The sequence below is a fragment of the Rhincodon typus genome, chromosome 2 (genome assembly GCF_021869965.1).
Source record: "Rhincodon typus isolate 14 chromosome 2, sRhiTyp1.1, whole genome shotgun sequence".
Lineage (NCBI taxonomy): Eukaryota > Metazoa > Chordata > Chondrichthyes > Orectolobiformes > Rhincodontidae > Rhincodon > Rhincodon typus.
The window spans coordinates 8,361,589-8,386,804 of NC_063333.1; positions in this window are offsets into that span (position 1 = coordinate 8,361,589).

Consider the following 25,216-nt stretch of genomic DNA (forward strand, 5'->3'; position numbering starts at 1 on the left):
TCCCACCTCAAGCCCCACCCCCATCTCCTACCTACTAACCTCATCCCGCCCCCTTGACCTGTCCGTCCTCCCTGGACTGACCTATCTCCTCCCTAACTCCCCACCTACACTCACCTTTACTGGCTCCATCACCGACTCTTTGACCTGTCTGTCTCCTCTCCACCTATCTTCTCCTCTATCCATCTTCTATCCGCCTCCCCCTCTCTCCCTATTTATTTCAGAACCCCCTTCCCCTCCCCCATTTCTGAAGAAGAGTCTACACCTTGGTATCCATTTATTCTCATGCCATCTTCCAGCACTTGGCCTGTAGCTTTGAATGCTGTGGTGTTTCAAGTGTTCATCAAAATAGTTCTTAAATATCTTGAAGGTTCCTGACTCTATCACTCTTTCAGGCATTGAGCTCCAGATGCCAAACATCCTCTGGGTGAAAACATTGTTCCTGAAATCCCCCTAACCCTCCTGCTCCTTACCTTAAATCACTGCCCCCCCCGGTTATTGACCCCTCTACTAAGGGGAAACGTTGCTCCCTGTCTACCCTCGGTCTCTCGGATCTTTGTTTGCGTTGGTCAGGTCCCTCCCGCAGCAGCCCCCAACTCCTTCTCTGCTCTAAGGAAACCAATCCCAGCCAATCTTGTCTCTCTTTACATCTGGATCCCTCCAGCCCAGGCAACATCATTGTAAATCTCTTCTGAACCCCATCTAGTATAATCACACCCTTCCTATAGTGTGGTGATTGGAGCTGCACTCCAGCTCTGGCCTAACTGATGTTATATACAGCTCCATCATAACCTCGTTGCTCGTATATTCAACGCCTTGACAAGTAAAGACAGTTCTGAGGACGGGTCACTCAACCTGAAATGTTAACTCTGATTTGTCTGCACAGATACTGCCAGATCAGCTGAGCTTTTCCAGCAATTCCTGCTTTTGTGCCTTCTTAACCACCTGTCCTGCTGCCTTCCAGAATCAATGATGTGGAGGTGCTGGTGTTGGACTGGAGCAGACAAAATCAGAAATCACACAACACCAGGTTACAGTCCAACTGGTTTATTTGAAATTCCACAAGCTTTCAGATTGTAGCCCCTTCGTCAGGTGCAGTCACCCTGTTGGATATAACCTGGCATTGTGCGATTCCAGAATCTATGGACATGCACATTAAGATCACTCTGATCCTTTGTACTTCCTAGGGCCCTACCATGTAACATGTTAGTCCTCCTTGCCTTGTTAGTCCTCCCAAAATTCATCACCCCACACTTCTCAGGATTAAATTCCAATTGTCACTGTTTGGCCCATCCTCCCAGCCTGTTTATATCATCTTGTAGTCTCTGGCTCTCCTCCTTTGCCGCACCACTAATTTCAATCTCCTCTGTGAACTTACTGACCGTTCTTCCAACATTCATACCTATTTCATTAATGTACAGATACCAGCAAGAGACACAGCACCGAACCTTGTGGTATGACACTGGCTTCCAGCCTAAAACCCTTTGAATATCACCCTCTGCTTCCTTCTACTGAGCCAAATTTTATTGCTCTGGATTCCCCAGGCTCTTAAACTCTTAACCAGTCTGCTATGTGAGACCTTTACTGCTTGCCTTCATTGCACAGTTCTTTGAGTCGGGACGTCATGTTGAGGTTGTATAAGACATTGGCGAGGCCTCTTCTGGAGTACTGTGTGCAGCTCTGGTCACCCTATTGTAGGAAGGATATTATTAAACTGGAGAGGGTTCAGAAAAGATTTACCAAGATGTTGTTGGGAACGGAGGGTTTGAGTCATAAGGAGAGGCTGGATACACTGCGACTTCTTTCACTGGAGCGTAATAAGATGAGGGGTGACCTTTCAGAGGTTTATAAAAGATGAATGGCAGGTGTATTTTCCGTAGGGTGGGGGATTTCAGGACTAGGGGGCATATGTTTAAGGTGAGAGAAGAAAGATTTTCGAAAAGGCAACCTTTTTACACGGAGTGATTTGTGTGTGAAATAAACTTTCAGAGGAAGTGGTGGATATAGGTACAGTTACAACATTTAAAAGACATTTGGACAAATTCATGAATAAGAAATGTTTGGAGCGATATGGGCCAAGCACAGGCGGGTGGGACTAATTTAGTTTGGGATTATGGTCAGCACGGACTGGTTGGACCGAAGGGTCTGTTTCTGCGCTGTATGACTCTATGACTATAACTGCACAGCTGTTTTGTCGATCTCAGTGGGTGTCTCTTTTCTGCTCAGTGCATTGCATGTGTTTGGCATCTGCAAGTTATTTCTTCTAAATGCTTTGAGATTTCGGACCACCACACTAGTGACTGAACTCTATATTTTGAGATGAACAAATGGTTTTGATATAGCTTTGCTCAGATAATTTCTAAAATAAATTGGAATCAATCCCTCATCATGGTTGAAAAATCTCACTGATAATGGAGAACTGTTTTTTGCATTCAAAGAGAGTTCTCATGAGCATACTGCAATGTTATTGGTTTGGCCAACTCTCTGTATAGCATTCACAGAATTCTAGCAGTGGGGAAAGAGACCATTCAGCCCATAATGAACTGCTGAAGAGCATCTCACCCAGACCTAGCCCACGACCCTATCACCAGACTTACCATGGTTAATCCACCTAACCTGGCCAATCCACCCTGACGTGAACATCCGTGGACTGTAGGAGGAAACAGACAGTCACCTGAGGTTGGAATCAAACCCACGTCACTGGTACTGAGAGGCAGTAGTGCTAACCACTGAGCCACCGTGCCAAACTATCAAGTACTGACAGATTTGGCACATTCCTGGTCCTACGGCTGTTCTCAATGTCTTTTTTTGAATCGATTCTGGCTTGCTGGATTGGGACTTGAAGGCATGATCCCCCAGGAGGAAAAGAAATGAACCTAGTCAGAGATGAAGTGATGCCCATTTGGGTTTGAAAGGCAAGCTATTTGGGTGGGTAGAGCAGAAGACTGATTCCAGGGTGTAGATGGACTAAGAATCAGAGCAAGAGCCGGAATGTTGTGTCTGAATATCAATGTAAAAGCAAGGACCTGCATTTATATGGCACCCTTCAGAAATCTAGGAGGTCTCAAGCAGATGAATGCAGTGTGGTCCAGATTGCAATGTGAACAGCAAGGGTGCAGGAAATGAGGATTCAGTATAAATGGACCTTAAGAAGACTGAGAGAGGGAAATACGTCTGATTGCTGATTGACCAAATGCACAAATTACATTTAGTTTGATAAGTGGTGAGACGTGCTGTGCAATCTTTGTTTAACAGCTGTATGTTTTTGTTGTAGTGGATCTGTCAAATTAGGAACAGTAAATTACAATTTCCCAGTGATTTATCTGGGACATATTCTATGCACAATTTATTTCACATTTCAAAAATACGGAATTCACTCGGGAACAATGAGCTGAAATAATTTCTTAATGGCTGCACTTATGACAAGTCAAAGCTGGTCATGCTCTCCTTTGGGTTATTTTTATCAACGTTTTCAGTCGTGATGTGAGTGTGAATACAAGGGGCTGACTTCAACGGGAACATGAGAAGGGGCTGGGACTATTCAGCCCCTTCAGACTGTCTCTCAAGTTCATGTCTGATCAGCAGCTTATATAAGAACGTAACAAATAGGAGTAGGCCATTCTGCCCTTCAAGCCTACTCCAACCTTCAATGAGATCATGGCTGATCTGCCTCAACATTATTTTCCTGCACTATACCTGGATGTTTTCAATCTGTAGACATCGCTGTCTTGAGCATACATAACAACTGAGCCTCCACATCCCTCTGTGATAGAGAATTACCAAGGTTCTCTACAGTCTGAGTGAAGAAATTCCTCCTCATGTCAGGCTTTCAGCATGCTTGCTTTCATTGGTCAGAGCATTGAGTATAGGAGTTGAGATCTCTTGTTGCAGCAGTACAAGATGTTGGTGAGCCACATTTGGAGTATTGCACGCATTTCTGGTCGCCCTACTATGGAGAAGAATATTATTAAACTAGAAAGAGTGCAGAAAAGATTTACTAGGTGGCTAGATATAGCTCTTGGGGAAAATGGGATCAAAGGTTATGGGGAAAAAGCAAGATTAGGCTATTGAGTTGGACGATCAACCATCATCATGATAAATGTCAGAGCAGGCTCGAAGGGCCGAATGGCCTTCTTCTGCTCCTATCTTCTATGTTTCTATTTTTCCATGTTCCCTGGACTGGAAGGTTTGAGTTATAGGGAGTAGCTGGGTAGGCTGAGACATTTTTATCTAGAGCATAGGAAACTGAGAGGTGACCTTATAGTGGTTTATAAAATCATAAAATAGATAGCCAACAGCTTTTCCCCATGATAGGGGAGTCTAAAACTAGAGGGCATAGGTTTAAGGTGAGAGGGGAAAGATACAGAAGGGTCCAGGGGAGCAATTTTTTTATCGTGCAGAGGGTGGTGAGTGCCTGGAACAGGCTGTTAGAGGTAGTGGCGGAGGTGAGTACAGTTTTGTCATTTATGAAACATTTGGACAGGTACATGGATGGGATAGGTATGGAGGCAAATGGGACTAGTTTAAATTGTAAAAACTGGGTGGCATGAACAAGTTGGGCTACTGTAAACCTCTGTGACTCTATGACTCATCCCTAAGTGAACTTCCCTTCATTCAGAGATTATGTTCCTTGGTAATCAAGGCCTTTGTCCCCCCACCCACCTCTGCCTTCCCAGCTGGGGGAGGGTAAACATTCCCCTAAATCTACCCTGATGAGCCCTGGAGGAGTGTCGCATGATTGAATGAGATGGCCTCCCATTCTTCTAAACTCAATAATATAAATACGATATAAATATATATAGACAGAATATAAACCCAGTCTCTCTCTCACACACACACGCACAGGCATACACACATGCACGCGCACAGACACACACGCGGGCACACACACACATACACTCTCCCTCTCCCTCGTGTGCGCACACACACTCACTCTCTCTCTTTTCCTTCTCCCTCACACATACATACACACACACACATTCACTCTCTCTCTCCCACACACACACACACACACACTCTCTCTCTCATACACACACACACACATACACGCAAATCTATGGGGTGAATTTGTATTTGCAGTTACATTCTATTTTGTTCAGTCAATGTGGCATTTTATAAATTCCTACTTTAGAAATAAAACCAGTCTGCCTCCAAACCAAAGCATGAACACATTCTAAACAAGGTCACATGCATTGTCTGACCTAAAATGTCACCTCTTCTTTACATTGATAAAACCTGTAGTTCTCTCAGGATAGTGCCTTGAAAGGAATTTGGGGATTTACATATACATATTAATCAATTCAAACCTTCTAAATGATTAAAGATTTAACAGCATCTTAGGTTTGTTTAATACATCCTCATTAGTTGTGTGACCCTTTGATCTTTTACCTTATAAATTTTGTGTCTGATATTAACCTCTCTCACTAACACCTGAAGGAGTGAGACTCCGAAAGCTTGTGTTTTCAAATAAACCTGTTGGACTATAACCTGGTGTCGTGTGATTTCTGACTATATCTGGCAATTATAGCAAACTTAGTTTTAATCAGAACCTAATCAACCAGCGCTCTCAATAGACTAGTAAAAATTACACATCTCAAATACTGCAAAGTTTACTGTATTATTCTGTCCAATTATCATTGTTCTTTTGGAATTTATTTACTTCAATGTAAATATACTTGTTGTTCAATCAAATGGCGACATGAAATATCAACAGTTCATTCAATTTCGAGTCAATTTCTCCTCAAATACTGCGATCTCCACAATCCCTGAGTAGTCAGTTGAGGGTGAGAATAAAAATGTTCTCTGCCAGTAAGTTTTATTTAAGGCAAAGTTGCATTATTATTTAAGTGATTTATGCTGTAAATAAAGTATAACAGTGTTGTGTATACCCCCCCTGCATTATGTTTTTTTAACTTAGTGTGTGTTTTTACATTGATTATCCACAATATGTGACCAGCCTGCTCACTCTATCCCAAGCTGCTGGATAATAAAAAGTTTACTGTATATCTGTCCTTATGTAAGGAGACCGAAACTGCATATAATACTCCAGGCACCAAGAGTCTATATAATTGTAGTAAGATATTTTCACTCCCATAGTTAAGTCATCTTGTAATAAAGCCCAACATAGCAGTGGCCTTCTTAATTGTTTGACTCTATTTATCCTCTTTATCATTGCCCCTTAATACAACATCTATTTGATCTCAAACTTTGTACATCTCGATAGGAACAAGAGGGATCCATTCAGCCCCTGAAACCTGTCTGTCACTCAAACGATTAAGACTGACCTACATGCCAGGTCAGAAGTCACACAGCACCAGGTTATAGTCCAATAGGTTTATTTGAAATCACAAGCTTTTGGAGCGTAGCCCCTTCGTCAGATGGGCTATATCTGTTGGACTATAACCTGGTGTCATGTGATTTCTGACCTTGGTCCACCCCAGTCCAACACCAGCACCTCACATTGACATGCGAGCATTGGAATAAGGAACAGAAACAGGTCATTGGTCCCCTTGAGCCTGCATCCCCAAATGGATTAGATCAGAGTTGAACTGTTTGTGTCTTGAATTCCAAATTCCCACCGACTGCCAAAAAATTTGTCACCAAATTTTGCCCCTTCCCCCTTCACTGCTTTGCTTAAAACCGATCTGTCGATCTCTGATTGAAAATCAAAACTTGATCTAACAGAAGAGAATTCCCAATTTCACCCGGCCTGTTATGTGAGGCAGTGCCTCCTGGTTTCTCTTCCCAAAGGCCTGGTACTAATTTTAAAACTCTGCTCCGTGTTCAAACTTCCTCATTCGGAAATAATTTATCTCCCTCTACCCTACCTGTGCACCCTGATTATGTCAAAAGTTTAGTTCAATCTCACACCCTGAACTTCTAAATTGCAGGTGATACAATCATAGCTTGTTTAATTTCTCCTTTTAATTTAAACTTTGGGGTCCAGGATCCAGATTTTCACCATCAAGCTGGGACTCTACCTGAGCAGACACATCTGTAAGGCAGAGATAACAAGGTGCAGAGCTGGATGAACACAGCAGGCCAAGCAGCATCAGAGGAGCAGGAAGGGTGATGTTTCGGGCCTAGACCCTTCTTCAGATACAGGAGAGAGGAAGGTAGTTCTGAAATAAATAGGGAGAGAGGGGGAGGCGGATAGAAGATGGATAGAGGAGAGGATAGGTGGAGAGGAGACAGACAGGTCAAAGAGTCGGGGATGGAGCCAGTAAAGGTGAGTGTAAGTGGGGAGTTAGGGAGGAGATAGGTCAGGGAGGACGGACAGGTCAAGGGGGCGGGATGAGGTTAGTAGGTAGCAGATGGGGGTGCGCCTTGAGGTGGGAGGAGGGGATAGGTGGGAGGAAGGACAGGTTAGGGAGGCGGGGACGAGCTGGGCTGGTTTTGGGATACGGTAGGGGGAGGGGAGATGCTGTCTTTATTCTGGGGAGCAGGATAGAGATGGAACAAACTGTAAACTGTATCAACAGAAGCTGATAACAAGGCATTTGTTTCCCTGGGCAAATGTACTATGCATAGGTGTCTAAGTTCCATGACATATTAATAGGTCAGTTCACAGTCTAAGGATGTGGACTCTGCCATGGAGGTAAGGAGAATTTGATGCGCCTGTTGAATTCTCTATCACAAAAAGTGTTTATAGAGCCATAGAGTCATAGAGCATGGAAATAGACCCTTTGGTCCAAGCAGTTCATTATCCCAAACTAAACTAGTCCCACCTTTGGCTCATATTCCTTCAAACCCTTCCTGTTAATGAACTTATCCAAATGTCTTTTAAATGCCGTAACTGTACCCTCAGCTGCCACTTCGTCTGAAAGTTCATTCCACAATCGAACCACTCTCTGTGTAAAAATGTTGGCCCTTGTGTTTGTTTCCAATCTTTCTCCTCTCACCTTAAAAATATGGCCCCTAGTCTTTAAACACCCCATCCTTGGGAAAAGAAGCTGGCATTCACCTTATCTATACTCCTTATGATTTTATAATCCTCTGTAAGGTCACCACTCGATTTCCTATACTCCAGGGAAAAAAATCCCAGCCTACCCACTCTTTCTTTATAAGTCAAACCCTCCATTTCCAGCAACATCCTGGTCAATCTCTCCTGAGCCTTCTCCAGCTCAATACTATCCTCCTTATCGCAGGGCAACCAGAATTTATAGCAGTACTCCAGAAGAGGCGTTTGGAGGCCAAGCATTGAATATTTTCAAGAAGGGAGTTTGATACAGTTTTTAGGGCTAAAGGCGTCAAAGGATATGGGGCAGAAAGTGGGAACAGGGGACTGAGTTGGATGGTCAGCCATGATCATATTGAATGATGGAGCAGGCTCGAAGGGCCAAATGGATCACTTCTACTTTAATTTTTCATGTTTCAGCAGGAGGTTTTTTATTATTATAGCGTTTGCTTTGGTCGATTGACATCTTTACAAGGCAGCGATAAGAGAAGGCAATGGCCTAGTGGTAATATCACTGGACTATTCATTCAGAGACCCCCGTTATGTTTTGGGGCACCTGGGTTTATAATTCCACCTCAACAGGTGGAGGAATTTGAATTGAACAAAATATGCGGATTTAAGAGTCAACCGTTGGCCATGAAACTGATGCCAGTTGTTTGGGGGAAAATACCCATCTGGTTCACTAATGCCCTTTAGGGAAAGAAACTGCCATCCTTACCTGGTCTGGCCTACATGTGACTCCAGACCCACAGCAATGTGGTTGATAATTAGGAATCGGCAATAAATACTGGCCAAGCCAAGCAATTTCACAGAATAAAGGGGAAAAATGTTATTTTTTATCTCTTGGATCTCCTTCTTTTCATTATCTTTATGATTATATGGGCAAGATTAAAAGGTGTGAGGCGTGGAGAAGCCTCTAACGTTGATACTGTAATAGTTCAGTTTGTTATAGAGTTATAAAAGCAGTAGGTCTTTTTCTCATTTAGATACATTTAAAGAGTTAGGGTTGTTATATGGCTCATTGGCTCTATAATGCAGACAGGGTGGTGTGGGCATGGAGGAACCAAGGGAGCTGGGGTACACAAGGCTGTGGAGAAAAGCTAGAAGGCATTGATGAGTCACGGCTAAGACCCTTTAAGCTGATCATCCAAAAGATTCCCAAATCCAGGGGATGGTCTTCTGATGGGGCAAAATGCCACTTGTAATATGGTTAGGGCTAACCGTTCCAGAAGTTGGCAAAAGCTGTGGAGGCGTATGAAGATGCCCATCTGTTTACAGAGCCAGCCTACAGGCTCATGACCTACGCCTCGCTCACACTTTGATAACAACTACCAGTGTCGGGAGCGACGACATTCGGTATCCAGGTATCCATTGGATGGCACGGTGGTTAGCACTGCTGCCTCACAGCGCCAGGGACCCAGGTTCGATCCCACCCTCGGGCGACTGTCTGTGCGGAGTTTGCACAGTCTCCCCGTGTCTGCGTGGGTTTCCTTCGGGTGCTCCGGTTTCCTCCCACAGTCCAAAGATGTGCAGGGTAGGTGGATTGGCCATGGTAAACCGCCCCGTGGTGTTCAGGAATGGGCAAGATAGGTGGGTTAGCCGTGGGGATAGGGTTGGGGACTTGGAGGGTCGGTGCCAACTGGTGGGCTGAATGGCCTCTTTCAATATGCAGGGATTCTATGAATTGGGTCCAGTCTGCAAAGTTGCCCACGTCTATTCTGACATGGTCAGAGACATGAAGATCTGGACCCATTCTGTTGAAGATGTTCAAGGCAAATATATCCTTCCCAGAGGAAGTCATAGTAATTTCAGGCTTAGTTTTGAGCTTTGTATATCTGAGGAATGACCTTTACCTCCAAGGCTTGTTGGAAACTCTATAAGATGGAATACTTTTAGTATTTCATGTTTAATATTTTCCACGTAGCCTGCGTGTTGCAGCATTAACTAGTCTTCCCCATATATAAACTGATCTCTAGTATATGAAAAATAAAGGAAGGTTGTAGAAAACACGAAAGTTATAACTGGCATCAAAGAATTACTGAGCACCACCCGACAGTATTATTACTATTCATTGGGAAGATAGTGAGTTTTTGTTCTTTGAAAGAATGTTAGAAGATCCTCAAATGATAGTAGACGAAGGAGCAATCAACATCCTGGCATCATGGGTAGCTGTTCATGGTCTTTCGCTAAAAGGGCCAGAAGCATGCTGGACGAAACAGAGATCACCAGCTCCCAAAATAAAGTTTATCAGGTGGGGAGGAGGAGTGAAAGGGAGAATCCAGGGAGATGGGCTAACACTAAGTATCCCAGTTTCAGGAACCATGTCGGATACCCTCTGGAATTCCAGATAAATTACATCGGTGGACAAATCCAGCCCACAGCTTTCATCACCACTTCCAAAAAAACACAATCAGGTTTTTCCAGTATGATTTTCTACACAGCCGAGCTGAAAACGTTCAAGGCTTTCAGTCTTTCTATCCTCATTTGTGGATTCCAAGGGCTGTGTTTTATACGAAAGAACCGCGAATGCTGTGAATCAGAGACAAAAACAGTAGTTGCTGGAAAAGCTCAGCAGGTCTGGCAGCATCTGTGGAGAGAAATCAGAGTTAGCATTTCGGGTCCAGTGGCCATCCCTCAGAACTAATGGTAGCTGGGAAAATGCCAGTTTATATGCAGAAGGTAGGGTGGGGGGAGGGGGTAACAAGGAAACGATAGGTGGGGACAGACCCCAAAGAGAGAGAATACACCGGTATTTTATTTGTTTTCATCCATGGCACATGGGCATTACTGGCTGGGCCCAGCATTTACTGCCTGCCCCTAGTTGCCCCTTGAGAAGGTGGGGGTGAGCTGCCTTCTTGAACCACTGCACTCCATGGTCTATGGATTGACTCACAATGTCCTTATGAATTCCAGGATTTTGACCCTGTGACAGTGAAGGAACGGCGATATATTTCCAAGTCAGGATGGTGAGTGGCTCGGAGGGAAACTTAAGGGTGTTTCCATGTATCTGCTGCCCTTGTCCTTCTAGGTAGAAGTGGTCGTGGATTTGGAAGGTCTGAGGGTCCTATTCCTGATATTGTGAAATAGGGGAAAAATTGTTGACAAAATGATGTGGCTAACTGTAGGATCTGATGCAGGACGCAAATTTCATAGCATTTTTTTTCTGCAGAAGTACCTGAAGAGGACAGATGAATTCTGTACAGCTCTTGAGAGCCCTTAGCAATTAAGGCCTAGCAAGTTAATGTAAACTGGACCAATTGCTACTTTGCAAGAAACTATTTTGTTATGGAAGTCATGTGGCTCATCAATTAAAAATAAATCGCCCAAAGAACTGTGGATGCTGGAAATCAGAAACAAAAATGGAAATTGCTGGAGAAACTCAGCAGCTTTGGCCGCAACTATGGGGAGAAAGCAGAGTGAATGTTTTGGGTCCAGTGAGCCTTCAGAACAGATTGTTGCTAGGAAAATGTTGGTGTGTATTGTTGAAGATGGTAAGGGGAGGGGAGAGGAGTAAATGATAGGTGGAGATGGTACCCAGAGAGAGAAAAGCAATTGGGCAGAAAAAGAAATGGGGAAAGATAAGCCGAGGGGAATGAATAGCTACTAATGGGGGCCGCTAATTGCTTGCTAGCGATATATGTGATGACAAGGCCTGGTGTGTGGAGGGTTGGGGTTAAGGACATGAGAGAAGGGGCTCAGGCGCTAAAATTGTTGAGCTCAGTATTGAGTACAAAAGGCTGCAGGGCTCCCAAGTGGAAAATGAAATACTGATCTTCCAGCTTGCACTGAGCTTCGTTGGAACACTGCAGCAAGCCTGAGACAGAGATGTTGGACAGGGAACAGGGTGGTGTGTTAACGTGGCAGATAAGACGGAACTCGGGGTCATTTTTGCAGATAGGACATAGATGTTCTGCAAAGCGGTCGCCCAGTCTGCATTTTGTCTCCCTAGTGTAGAGGGGACCACATTGTGAGCTGCAAATGCGGTAGATTAGATTATGGGAAGTGCTGCTTCACCTGGAAGGTGTGTCTGGGGTCTTGGATAGTGGGGAGGGAGGAGGTAACTGGACGGGTGTTACACCTTTTGCAGTTGCAGGGGAAGGTCCCGTGGGGCTGTGAGGGATGTTGGGAGTGAAGGAGGTGTGGACCAGGGTGTCCTGGAGGGAACAGTCCTTGCGGAAGTTGGATAAGGGAGGGGAGGGGAATATGTCTCTGGTGGGCCATACCACTGGAGGTGGCAGAAATGGTGGGTAATGATCCGCTGGATGTGGATGCTGGTGGGATGGTAGGTGAGGACAAGGGGGACCCTATCGCTGTTGCGGGAGGGAAGAGAGGGGGTGAGGGCGGAAGTGCGGGATATGGGTAGGACCCGGTTGAGGGCCCTGTCGACAACGGTGCTGGGGAATCCTCGGTTGAGGAAGAAGGTGGACATTTCGGAGGCTCCCTTGTCAAAGTTGGCATCGTCAGGACAGATGCGACGGAGATGCAGGAACTAGGAGAATGGAATAGAGTCTTTACAGGAAGCAGGGTGTGAAGATCTGTAGTCAAGGTGGCTGTGGAAGACGGTGGTTCTGTAGTGGATATTGGAGACGAGCCTATCCCCAAAAATGGAAACAGAGATTTCAAGGAAGGGAAGTCAGGGATGGACCAAGTGAAAGTGAGAGCAAGGTGGAAATTAGAAGTGAAATTGATAAAATTTTCCAATTCCGGATGAGAGAGGGAAGCAGGGCCGACGATGTCATTGATGTACCGGAGAAAGAGTTGTGGGTGGGAGGGCCAGAATATGACAGGAGCAAGGAATGTTCCATGAACCCCAGAAATGGACAGGCATGACTGGGGCCTGTGTGGATACCAGTGGACACCCCTCTGACCTGAGGAAAGTGTGAGGAGTTAAAGCAGAAGTTGTTCAGAATGAGGAAGAGCTTGGCCAGGTGGAGGAGGTTGGTGGTGGGTTTGCTCCAGGAATTAACGGAGACCTCGAGACCCTCCTGATCGGGGATGGATGTGTAAAGGGATTGCACATCCAGGGACTGAAAATTCAGTAACATGGTAAAATTCAGCCCTTTCAAACAGGCAGAATTCTGCTTGGACCTTTGAGTATTTTCTTTGTAACCAACTTTTAAAGCTGATTAGAACACCAGTGTTGCATGATATACAGCTCCTAATGGATCTGATGGACCAAAAACGAAAGGGAAAATAAATTAGTGATCCAGACATGTAAGCACTTAATCCTCTGAGCAAGCTACAAATATTCCGCCAGTCATTAAATATACACAGATTCCTTGGGAGTACAGCTGGAGGACGTTAATGATCCTTATTCCCCTTTGAGGAGATGGGAAGGAGCTGTCTGCAAAATAATTATGGCTTCACTCAGATATATTCAGGCAGGGTGATTGTTCATTCAGGTTGCAGGGTAGGAGTCTCAAGGCTTTGCAGCCCATCCAGAGATGTCTCTCCCTCTCACCAATGTATTCATGCAAATTTATGGGCAGGAGGAGTCCATTCAGTCCTTCATAGAATCGCAGAAATGTTACAGTTACAGAACTTGCTCCAATGTGTCTGCACCAACTCCAGAATCTAGTCCGACTCTATTATCCAGCATCAATCTAATCTTTTCCCTGCATGCCTGACTCTATGAAAATGACCTAATCGCCTCTGGTGAACCTGCCCCCACCGTATTTCCAGGGATTCTAGATTCAAACTACTTGATGTTTGAAAATGTTTTTTTTCCTACATCTCCCTTACTACACTGCACATCACTTTAAATATACACTCTCTCGTTCTTGTTTCTTTTATGAGTGGGAACAGCTTCTCCCTGTCCAGTCCACTCATAACGTTGAAAACCACTATCAAATCTCCCCTCAGCCTTCTTCTCTCCAAGGAGAACAATCCCGACTTCCTCAATCTATCCTTATCACTGAATTTACTCATCTCTGGAACCATTCTTTTCAGTCATTTCTGCATTCCCTCTGATGTATTCACATCCTTCCTATAATGTGGCACCCGGAACTGTACACAACATTTGAGCTAAGGCTGAACAAGTGTCTCGTAAAATATTTGACATCAGGGTGGCAGGGTGGCTCAGTGGTTAGCACTGCTGCCTCACAGTGCCAGGGACCAGAGTTCAATTCCACCCTCGGGCAACTGCCTGTGTGGAGTTTGCACATTCTACCTGTGTCTGTGTGGGTTCCCTCTGGGTGCTCTGGTTTCCTCCCAAAGTCCAAAGATGTGCTGGATGGGTGGATTGGCTGTGCTAAATTTCCCATAATGTTCAGGGATGTGTAGATCAGGTGGGTAATAGGGGGATGGGTCTATGTGGGATGCTCTGATGTTCAGTGTGGACTTGTTGGGCCAAAGGGTCTGTTTCCACATTGTAGGGATTCTATGATTCTTGATCTTGTATTCTACTGCCCCATTAATGAAGAACACTGTCTAATTTATTCACACCTTTCTCCACCCACCTGTCACCTTCAAAGACCTGTGCACATTTATTCCCAGGTCCCGCATCCCCTGTAATAATTGTACCCACTACTTTACAATGTCTTTCAGTGTTCTCCAAACCAAAATGCATCACCTCACACAATAGAATCCCTGCAGTATGGAAATAGGCCCTTCTGCCCAACAAGTCCACAGAGCATCCCACCCTGACACATTGCCCTACAACCCACCTAGTCTATGCATCCATGAACACTATGGGAAATTTAGCATGGGCCAATCCATCTAGCCTGCACATCTTTGGACTGTGGGAGGAAACTGGAGCAAACCCATGCAGACACGGGGAGAACGTGCAAACTCCACACAGACAGTTACCCGAGGGTGGAATTGAACCCAGGTGCCTGGTGCTGTGAGGCAGCAGTGCTAACCACTGAGCCACCATGCTGCCCCTGTCCCCTGAGCCTGCTCCATCAATCAGTAAGATCATGGCCGAGATGATTACTCCACATTTGCTGCCTTGCTCCCTGATAACCCACTTGTTTATCAGAATTCTCTCTCCCTCTGCCTTAACAATATTCAAACAATCTTCTTACACTGCCTTTAATTGAAGGTAGTTCCAAAGACTTATGGTCCTCTTGGAGAAAAATAAAATCTCCATTCTTCTGTCTTAAATGGGTAGCTCCTCATTTTCAAACAGTGTCCTCTATCCATTTCTACCACCCTACATTGCAGTCTGGTCTATGCTGCGATCATTTTTAAATGAAGACCTGTTTACTAATATCAGTCTAATTCTTCCTAGTATAGAGCATCATACAGTCATAGAGATGCACAGCACAGAAACAGATTCTTCGGTCCAACTCGTCCATGCCGACCAGATATCCTAAATTAATCTAATCCCATTTGCCAGCGTTTGGTCCATATCCCTCTAAACCCTTCCTATTCATATACCCATCCAGATGCCTTTTAAATGTTGTAATTGTACCAGACTCTACCACTTCCTCTGGCAGCTCATTCCATACACACACCACCCTCTGTGTGAAAAAGTTACCCCTTAGGTCCCTTTTAAATCTTTACCCTATCCTTAAACATACGCCCTCTAGTTTTGGACTCCCCTACCCCAGGGAAAAAAGCCTTGGCTATTCACCCTATTCATAACCCTCATGATTTTATTAACCTCTATAAGGTCACTCCTCAGCCTCTGACACTCCAGGGAAAAAAGCCCCAGCCTATTTAGCCTCTCCCTGTAGCTCAAACCTTCTAACCCTGGCAACATACCTGTAAATCTTTTCTGAATCCTTTCAAGTTTCACAACATCTTTCCTCTGAAATTACTGACTAAGAACATGACAAATAAGAGCAAGTGTAGGCCATTCGGCCCCTTAAGCCTGCTCAATTTGATCACAGTTGATTTTCCACTTCCGAATCTGACTGCTCCCCATCGGCAGCCCCTCAAGTTTTCTTTCCAGCTACACAGGCCACTGGAACCTGTGCGCTGCGGTGACTATCCGAAATCGATGCCACAATTGGTGTACCAACGGCGATCACTGTGTGCGGATTCTGGGAGGAACGCTGCTCCCCCATATCCCATAACACTCCAAATGTCTCCCACCTTTAGTCCCAAATATCTTCAACCACAGGGAATTCCAAATACTCACAACACTCCAAGTGGAGAAATCTATCCATGTCCCAGTCTGAAATGTTCAATCTATTATCCTCAGAATATATTCTCCAGTTCTATCTTCAATACCATGATCAATCACTTTTCTGCTGCTTTGCCTCAAACCCCTAGACTTCCCTTTAACACTAAGCACCCGAACATAGAACATAGAACATAGAAGATTACAGCGCAGTACAGGCCCTTCGGCCCTCGATGTTGTGCTGACCTGTGAAACCAATCTGAAGCCCATCTAACTTAAACTATTCCATTATCATCCATATGTTTATCCAATGACCATTTAAATGCCCTTAAAGTGGGCGAGTCTACTATTTTTGCAGGCAGGGCATTCCACGCCCTTACTACTCTCTGAGTAAAGAACCTACCTCTGACATCTGTCCTATATCTATCACCCCTCAATTTAAAGCTATGTCCCCTCGTGCGAGCCATCACCATCCGAGGAAAAAGGCTCCCACTGTCCACCCTATCTAATCCACTGATCGTCCTCTGAGATCTTTCTGCTCATCCACACTACCAAGAATCTTACCATTAGCCCAGTACTCTGTATTCCTGTTACTCCTTCCAAAGTGAATCACCTCACACTTTTCCACATTAAATTCCATTTGCCACCTCTCAGCCCAGCTCTGCAACTTATCTATGTCCCTCTGTAACCTGCAACATCCTTCCACACTATCCACAACTCTACCGACTTTAGTGTCATATGCAAATTTACTAACCCATCCTTCTATGCTCTCATCCAGGCCATTTATAAAAATGACAAACAGCAGTGGCCCCAAAACAGATCCTTGAGGTACACCACTGGTAACTGAATTCCAGGATGAACATTTCCCATCAACCACCACCCTCTGTCTTCTTACAGTTAGCCAATTTCTAATCCAAACCGTTAAATCACCCTCAATCCCATGCCTCCGTATTTTCTGCAATAGCCTACCATGGGGAACCTTATCAAACGCTTTACTGAAATCCATATACACCACATCAATCGCTTTACCCTCGTCCACCTGTTTGGTCACCTTCTCAAAGAACTCAATAAGGTTTGTGAGGCACGACCTACCCTTCACAAAACCGTGTTGACTATCCCTAATCAAATTATTCCTTTCTAGATGATTATAAATCCTATCTCTTATAATCCTTTCCAACACTTTACCCACAACCGAAGTAAGGCTCACTGGTCTATAATTACCAGGGTTGTGTCTACTCCCCTTCTTGAACAAGGGGACAACATTTGCTAGTCTCCAGTCTTCTGACACTATTCCTGTAGACAATGATGACATAAAGATCAAAGCCAAAGGCTCTGCAATCTCCTCTCTAGCGTCCCAGAGAATCCTAGGATAAATCCCATCTGGCCCAGGGGACTTATCTATTTTCACACCTTCCAGAATTGCTAACACCTCCTCCTTATGAACCTCAATCCCGTCTAGTCTAATAGACTGTATCTCAGTATTCTCCTCGACAACATTATCTTTTTTCCGTGTGAATACCGACAAAAAATATGCATTTAGCGCCTCTCCTATCTCTTCAGACTCCACGCACAACTTCCCACTACTGTCCTTGACTGGCCCTAATCTTACTCTAGTCATTCTTTTATTCCTGACATACCCATAGAAAGCTTTAGGGTTTTCCTTGATCCTACCTGCTAAAGACTTCTCATGTCCCCTCCTGGCTCTTCTTAGCTCTCTCTTTACGTCCTTCCTGGCTAACTTGTAACTCTCAAGCGCCCTAACTGAGCCTTCACACCTCATCTCTACATATGCCTCCTTCTTCCTCTTGACAAGAGATTCAACTTCTTTAGTAAACCATGGTTCCCTTGCTCGACCACTTCCTCCCTGCCTGACAGGTACATACTTCTCAAGGACACGCAGTAGCTGTTCCTTGAACAAGCTCCACATTTCAATTGTGCCCAGCCCCTGCAGTTTCCTTCTCCATCCTATGCACCCTAAATCTTGCCTAATTACCTCATAGTTGCCTTTCCCCCAGCTATAACTCTTGCCCTGCAGTATATACCTATCCCTTTCCATCGCTAAAGTAAACGTAACCGAATTGTGGTCACTATCACCAAAAAGTGCTCACCTACCTCCAAATCTAACACCTGGCCTGGTTCATTACCCAGTACCAAATCCAATTGGCCTCGCCTCTTGTTGGCCTATCTACATACTGTGTCAGGAAACCCTCCTGCACACATTGGACAAAAACTGACCCATCTAAAGTACTCGAACTATAGCGTTTCCAGTCAATATTTGGAAAGTTAAAGTCCCCCGTAACAACTACCCTGTTACTTTCGCTCCTATCCAGAATCATCTTTGCAATCTTTTCCTCTACATCCCTGCAACTTTTCGGAGGCCTACAGAAAACTCCCAACAGGGTGACCTCTCCTTTCCTGGTTCTAACCTCAGCCCACACTACCTCAGTAGACGAGTTGTCATCAAACGTCCTTTCTGCCACCGTAATACTGTCCTTGACTAACAATGCCACACCTCTCCCTCTTTTACCACCTTCCCTGATCTTGCTGAAACATCTAAACCCCAGAACCTGCAACAACCATTCCTGTCCCTGCTCTATCCATGTCTCCGAAATGGCCACAACATCGAAGTCCCAGGTACCAACCCATACTGCAAGTTCACCCACCTTATTCCGGATGCTCCTGGCATTGAAGTAGACGCACTTCAAACCACCTTCCTGCCTGCCGGTACACCCCTGTGACCTTGAAACTTTATTCATGACCTCACTACTCTCAACCTCCTGTACACTGGAGCTACAATTCAGGTTCCCATCCCCCTGCTGAATTAGTTTAAACCCTCCCGAAGAGCATTAGCAAATTTCCTCCCCAGGATATTGGTACCCCTCTGGTTCAGGTGTAGACCATCCCATTTGTAGAGGTCCCACCTACCCCAGAATGAGCGCCAATTATCCAGGTGTCTGAATCCCTCCCTCCTGCTCCATCCCTGTAGCCACGTGTTCAACTGCTCTCTCTCCCTATTCCTCGCCTCGCTAGCACGTGGCGTGGGTAACAAACCAGAGATAACAACTCTGTTTGTTCTAGCTCTAAGCTTCCACCCTAGCTCCTTGAATTTCTGCCTTACATCCCCACCCCTTTTCCTACCTATGTCGTTGGTGCCTATGTGGACCACGACTTGGGGCCGCTCCCCCTCCCCCTACGGACCCCGGCACCTGGGAGGCAACACACCAACCGCGAGTCTCTCTCGTTCCCACAGAATCTCCTATCTGTCCCCCTAACTATGGAGTCCCCAATGACTAATGCTCTCCTCCTCTCCCCCCTACCCTTCTGAGCAACAGGGACAGACTCTGTGCCAGAGACCTGTACCCCATGGCTTACCCCTGGTAAGTCGTGCCCCCTAGCAGTATCCAAAATGGTATACTTGTTTTTGAGGGGAACGGCCACAGGGGATCCCTGCACTGTCTGCCTGTTCCCTTTCCGTCCCCTGACTGTAACCCATCTACATTTTTCCTGTACCTGAGATGTGACTACCTCCCTGTAACTCCTCTCAATTACCCCCTCAGCCTCCCGAATGATCCGGAGTTCATCCAGCTCCAACTCCAGTTCCCTAACGCGGTTTCCGAGGAGCTGGAGTTGGGTGCACTTCCCGCAGATGAAGTCAGTGGGGACACTAGTGGTGACCCTTACCTCCCACATTCTACAGGAGGAGCATACAACTGCCCTAACATCCATTCCCACTGTTCTGAATTCCCAAACAGACTGTTAAAAAAAAACTAGTAGCCTTACCAAATCAGCGTTCAGAACCTTTTTTTTTGGTTAGAGGAGGAGGATGGGTGGGAGACACTACCTACGTAGTGTTTCGGGTAAAGCAACCGCCCAAATATATTACCTCACTTACTCACTCCAAAAATGGAGTCACGCGAGGTAAGACTTTTATAATCGAAAAGCTTACCTTCCCAGGCTGCCCTCTTGCTTCCTCCTGGACTCCCGCCGCTGTAACAACTGAAAATAAAAAAGTCAGATGATTTGATTACAGTTGCTTCTCTGTGACCTTGGAAAATTCTGAGATTTGATGAAACAGCAAAGACTAGACCACAGATAGACCAGGAGGTTGAGGGGTGACCTTATTAAGGTTTATAAAATCATGAGGGTCATAGATAAGGGGAATGATAAAGGGTCTTTTCCCCAAGGTGGGAGAGTTCAAAACCAGGGGGGCATAGTTTTAACGTGAGAGAAGAAGGATTTAAAAAGAACATGAGGGGCAACTTTTTTACACAGAGAGTGGTTCGTGCATGGAATGAACTTCCAGAGAAAGCAGTGGACGTTACAATGTTTGAAAGACATTTGGGTAGCTTTATGAATAGGAAAGCTTTGGAGGGATATGGGTCAAGCATAGGCAGGTGGGGCTTTTCTGATAAAGGGTCTAGGCCTGAAACGTCAGCTTTCCTGCTCCTCTGATGCTGCTTGGCCTGCTGTGTTCATCCAGCTCTATACCTTTTTATCTCAGATCCTCCAGCATCTGCAGTTCCTACTATCCCTGGGGCTAGTTTAGTTTGGAAACATGGTCAGCATGGACTAGTTGGACCGAAGGGTTTGTTTCCGTATTGTATGACTCTATGACTCTAATTTGGAGTCCAGGTGATTATGGGGAACATGGCAGTATTAATTTCTATGCACATCTCCCAATTCTCACATCCATTGTGAACCTTACTGCCAGGAAGTGTGAATGGTGCATTTTTTGAGCAGGAGGATGAGGAGAGGTAAATATGAACAACTGGTAAAATGTGAGAGAGGGTGTGGGAACAGACCACCCTGAGGGTTCGGTGCACAACTCTTTGAAGCAGGTGGTTTGTGTTGAAAAATGCTGGCTAAATCTCATTGGAGAATAGTGTGCATTTTTAAGCAACATGCTTTACAGATTCTGTCAAGGTGTAGAAGAGCTTAGAAAGTGGATAATCAGCCTGAGGAAAGATTAGAGAAACCATGAGCATTCTCTACAGAACAGAAAAGAATGCAGTATTCAAAATTAGTTGCAGCTATATAAATCATTTGTTAGGCCACATTTGGAGTATAATGTACAGTTTTGGTCGCCACATTACCAGAAGGACATGAAAGCTTTGGAAAGAGTGCAGAGAAGGTTCACCAGAATGTTGCCTGGTCTCGAGGGCATTGGTTATGAGGAAAGGTTTAAAAGACTAGGATTGTTTTCACTGGAAAGACGGGGACTGAGAGGAGACCTGATCGGGGTATACAAAATTATGAGGAGCATAGATAGGGTGGATAGTCAGAGGCTTTTTCCCATGATTGATGTTTCAATTGCAAGGAGGCATAGGTTCAAGGTGAGAGGGAGAAAGTTTAAGGGAGATGTGTGAGGAAAGCTTTTCACGCAGAGAATGGTAGGAGCTTGGAATGCACTGCCAGAAGAAGTGGTGGAAGTAGGCACATTGGTGACATTTGAGAGGCATCTGAATGGTTACATGAATAGCGAGGGAATAGAGGGATACCGACTGAATAAGGGCAGAAGGTCTGTTTTTTAGATTGGTCAGGGCATTATGATCAGCACAGGCTTGGATGGCCAAAGGGTCTGTTCCTGTGCCATACTTCCCTTTTGTTCTTTTTGTTCTTTGTTCTTTGAGAGAGTACATTTTGAGAACAATTTTCCCTTGGAAGGAGATGGTAAGCAGAGAGGCAGTGTTAAGGTAATTAGTGTAACACTGCAAGGGGGAGGTGAGGAGTGATGTGGCCTGGAATGCTTCACTAATTGTGGCAAAGCCTCAGTAACCCCTTCCCAAGGGCCAACCAGGGGCAGATAATAACCACTCTCTCAGTCCTGTGAATGAATCTTGAAAATATTAGATTTATTTATTTATTTTCACATCTATCTCGTTACAAAATACAGTGAAAAGTGTTGTATGGTCTCATTACTTTCCGACGTCACCTCAAAACGCAGAAATATGAACCAAAAACATAGACTATAAAGGCAGAAAAATGGAGAAATTAAGAGGCAGTGTCCAACTTGCCAGTCCTTCTTTCTTAAGTGCTCCTGGTGTCCTTTTGCTGTGCCACTGGAGCTGGAACATGAAAGACACAACATTTCAGCACCGTCTCACCTCCACCGATGCCCTCCCCATTATGAGTCCTTGCTGGGCCTCGCCAACGCAGGTGCCACGTATCTGCCAGGTACCGCACCGGCTCAAACCCGATTCTGCTGCCACCCTGAGTCTGCTTTGGATCCATCTCACCGAAGCAACCATTAGTGGGCACTAAGACTGGTTCACAAGGCAGCACAAACTCACCTCCACAGATACAGCAGGCTCCATGAGCAGAGACAGTAGACACTTTCAAAAGGGAATTGGATCAATACTAAAAAAGGACAAGTTTGTAGCTCTGAAGGGAAGCAGCCATCGACAAGATGGGCCAAATGGTCTCCTGGAGCACTGAATCGATCTGTGAGCAACATGTTTTAATATGGAAGGGGTGGAGCAACAGGATTTTGATTCAGACAAATGCGAGGTTGACTACTTGAAAAGCTCGAAACAGGGTACTGTTGATTTAGTGAAAATCTAGGAACAGTGGAAATCGAAAGAGACTAGGAGGTCCAGACACAGAGATCATGAAAGTGTAACGATCGTCAAACTGGACTGGGGTGGACAAAGTCAGAAGTCACATGACAGAAAGTTAGAGTCCAACAGGTTTATTTGAAATCACAAGCTTTCAGAGCACTGCTCCTTCATCAGGTGAAGTGAGAGAGAAGCACACAGGCACAGAACTTAAGAGGCAGAGAGATCAAGGGCAGAGAGATCAAAAGATCATATTAATGGTGTGAGTGGACTGTCGAATAATAAGCCTCTGCGGGTGACCAGAAGTGTTAGACAGTGTGAGTAAAGTGTCAACAGCAGACTAACCAGCGAAAGGATGACCTATAATTTGATTAAATGGGGCAGAGAGATAATAACAAAAAATTAAAAATAAGGTGGCGCTGGAGACAAGCTGAATGACTGGAATCACACGAATCGCATGCCGAGGGTCTAACCAAAGTAATCAAACTGTACAAACTAATTAATGTACAGAGATCATAATAAATTATCAAGGTGATGGTGTCAAAACAGGACAGCAAGGAAGGTTTTACAAATACAGAAGTGTGATGGGGTCACATGTAGTGCAACATGAACCCAAGATCATGGTTGAGGCCTTCTTCATGGGTACAGAACGTGGCTATCAGTTTCTGCTCGACAATTCTGCATTGCTCTGTATCTCGAAGTCCGCCTTGGAAAACGCTTACCCAAAGATCAGACACTGAATGTCCTTGACCGCTCAAGTGTTCCCCCACTGGGAGGGAACATCCCTGTCTGGTGATTGTTGCACGGTGTCCATTCATCCGTTGTTGTAGCATCTGCATGGTCTCACCATTATACCATGCCTCGGGGCATCCTTGCCTGCAGCGTATGAGATAGACAACATTGGCCAAGTCACATGAGTATCTGCCGTGCACGTGATGGGTGGTGTTCCCCCATGTGATGGTAGTGCCCATGTCAATGATCTGGCATGTCTTGCAGAGGTTGCCATGGCAGGGCTGTATACTGTTGTGGTCAATGTTGTCCTGAAGGCTGGGTAGTTTGCTGCAAATAATGGTCTGTTTAAGGTTTAGCGATTGTTTGAAGGCGAGAAGTGGAGATGTGGGGAAGATCTTGGCGAGATGCTCATCGTCATCGATAATGTGTTGAAGGCTGTGAAGAACATGGCGTAGTTTCTCCACTCCTGGTAAGTATTGGACGATGAAGTGTACCCTATTGGATGTATCCTGTGTCTGTCTTCTCAGGAGATCATTATAGTTTTTCGCTGTGACATATCAGAACTGGCAATCAATGAGTTGAGCATCGTATCCTGTTTTATGAGGGCATCTTCTGCAGGGACTTATTATTTAACACTCCACTCACACCATTTAAATGATCTTTTGCCCTTAATCTCTCTGCCTATAAACCCTGTGTTCTGTGTGCTTCGGTCTCACTTCACCTGATGAAGGAGCAGTGCTTCAAAAGCTTGTGATTTCAAATAAACCTGTTGGACTATAACCTGGTGTTGTGTGACTTCTGGGTAATAGAATGCAGTGCACTGGAATACATAAGGACATCCTGCTGCAGTCTGGATTAGACCTCATCTGGTGTACTGTGTGCAAATGTGGGCACCACACAGCCCAGGATGTATTCCTTTGGAGGGTGGGCAGTGTGGATAACCAGTGATATAGGCATTAAATTGAGAGGAGAGAATGCATAAACTCAGGTTACATTCTTTGGATTGTAGAGGATTAGTGGAAGTTCCAATCCAAGTTTTCAAGACATTTAGGTAACAGATGGCACAGATAGAAGCTATTTCCATTGCTATAGAGGGAATCTGAATAGTGCAGTTAAAAAATAGAGCCAGACTTTCTGGCCAGACTTTCTGAACTCAATTCTGAACTGAAATCCTTTTGCAATGAAGGTCGATATACCATATGCGTTCCTGAAGGAAGACACCTAAATCTTAGCACCCCCGCCTAAATATTAACTTTCGATGACTCAAGTATAAGGAACCCAGGTCCATTTGAGAACCAGCACTTCCCAATCTCACACCATTTCAGATATGCAGCACCCTTCGTTTTAACCGGCATCGTGGTCACTGCGCTCTTTATTAACCGGCAAAATGTTTATATAACTCATCTGCCGGTACCTACCACCATATCTAAATATTTTTGGGGTTAGTAAAGTATAACACTGATGTGCATACCCCCGAATTACGTTTCAATTACTTACTGCATACTTTTACATTGATTTTAGGAGGTGTGTTGATATTTTTACATGGACTTCTTGAGGAATGTTCATGTCTCTTGGTCAGGGTTTTTAACGGCTGTTAAGCGTACCTCTTTATTATCCGGGATATTCGCATTGCTGTTCACTAGGTGCCGGATAATAAAATGTTTGCAGCACCTCTCTTCCTCCAAACTAAGTTAATAACTTTTAGAATGTTAATCCAACTCACTTTATTTTAACCTTCATTAAATTTAAATGATACACACTTTTCTACATTATATATCTGATGGTAGATTAATTTTCAATTCTATGTCTTGATTAACAGAGTTTTTTATTCAATCATGGGACTTCGTCTCCACAAGGATTGTGTGATGGTCACTCTTATCGATACTGTCATGGACAGATGCATCTGCA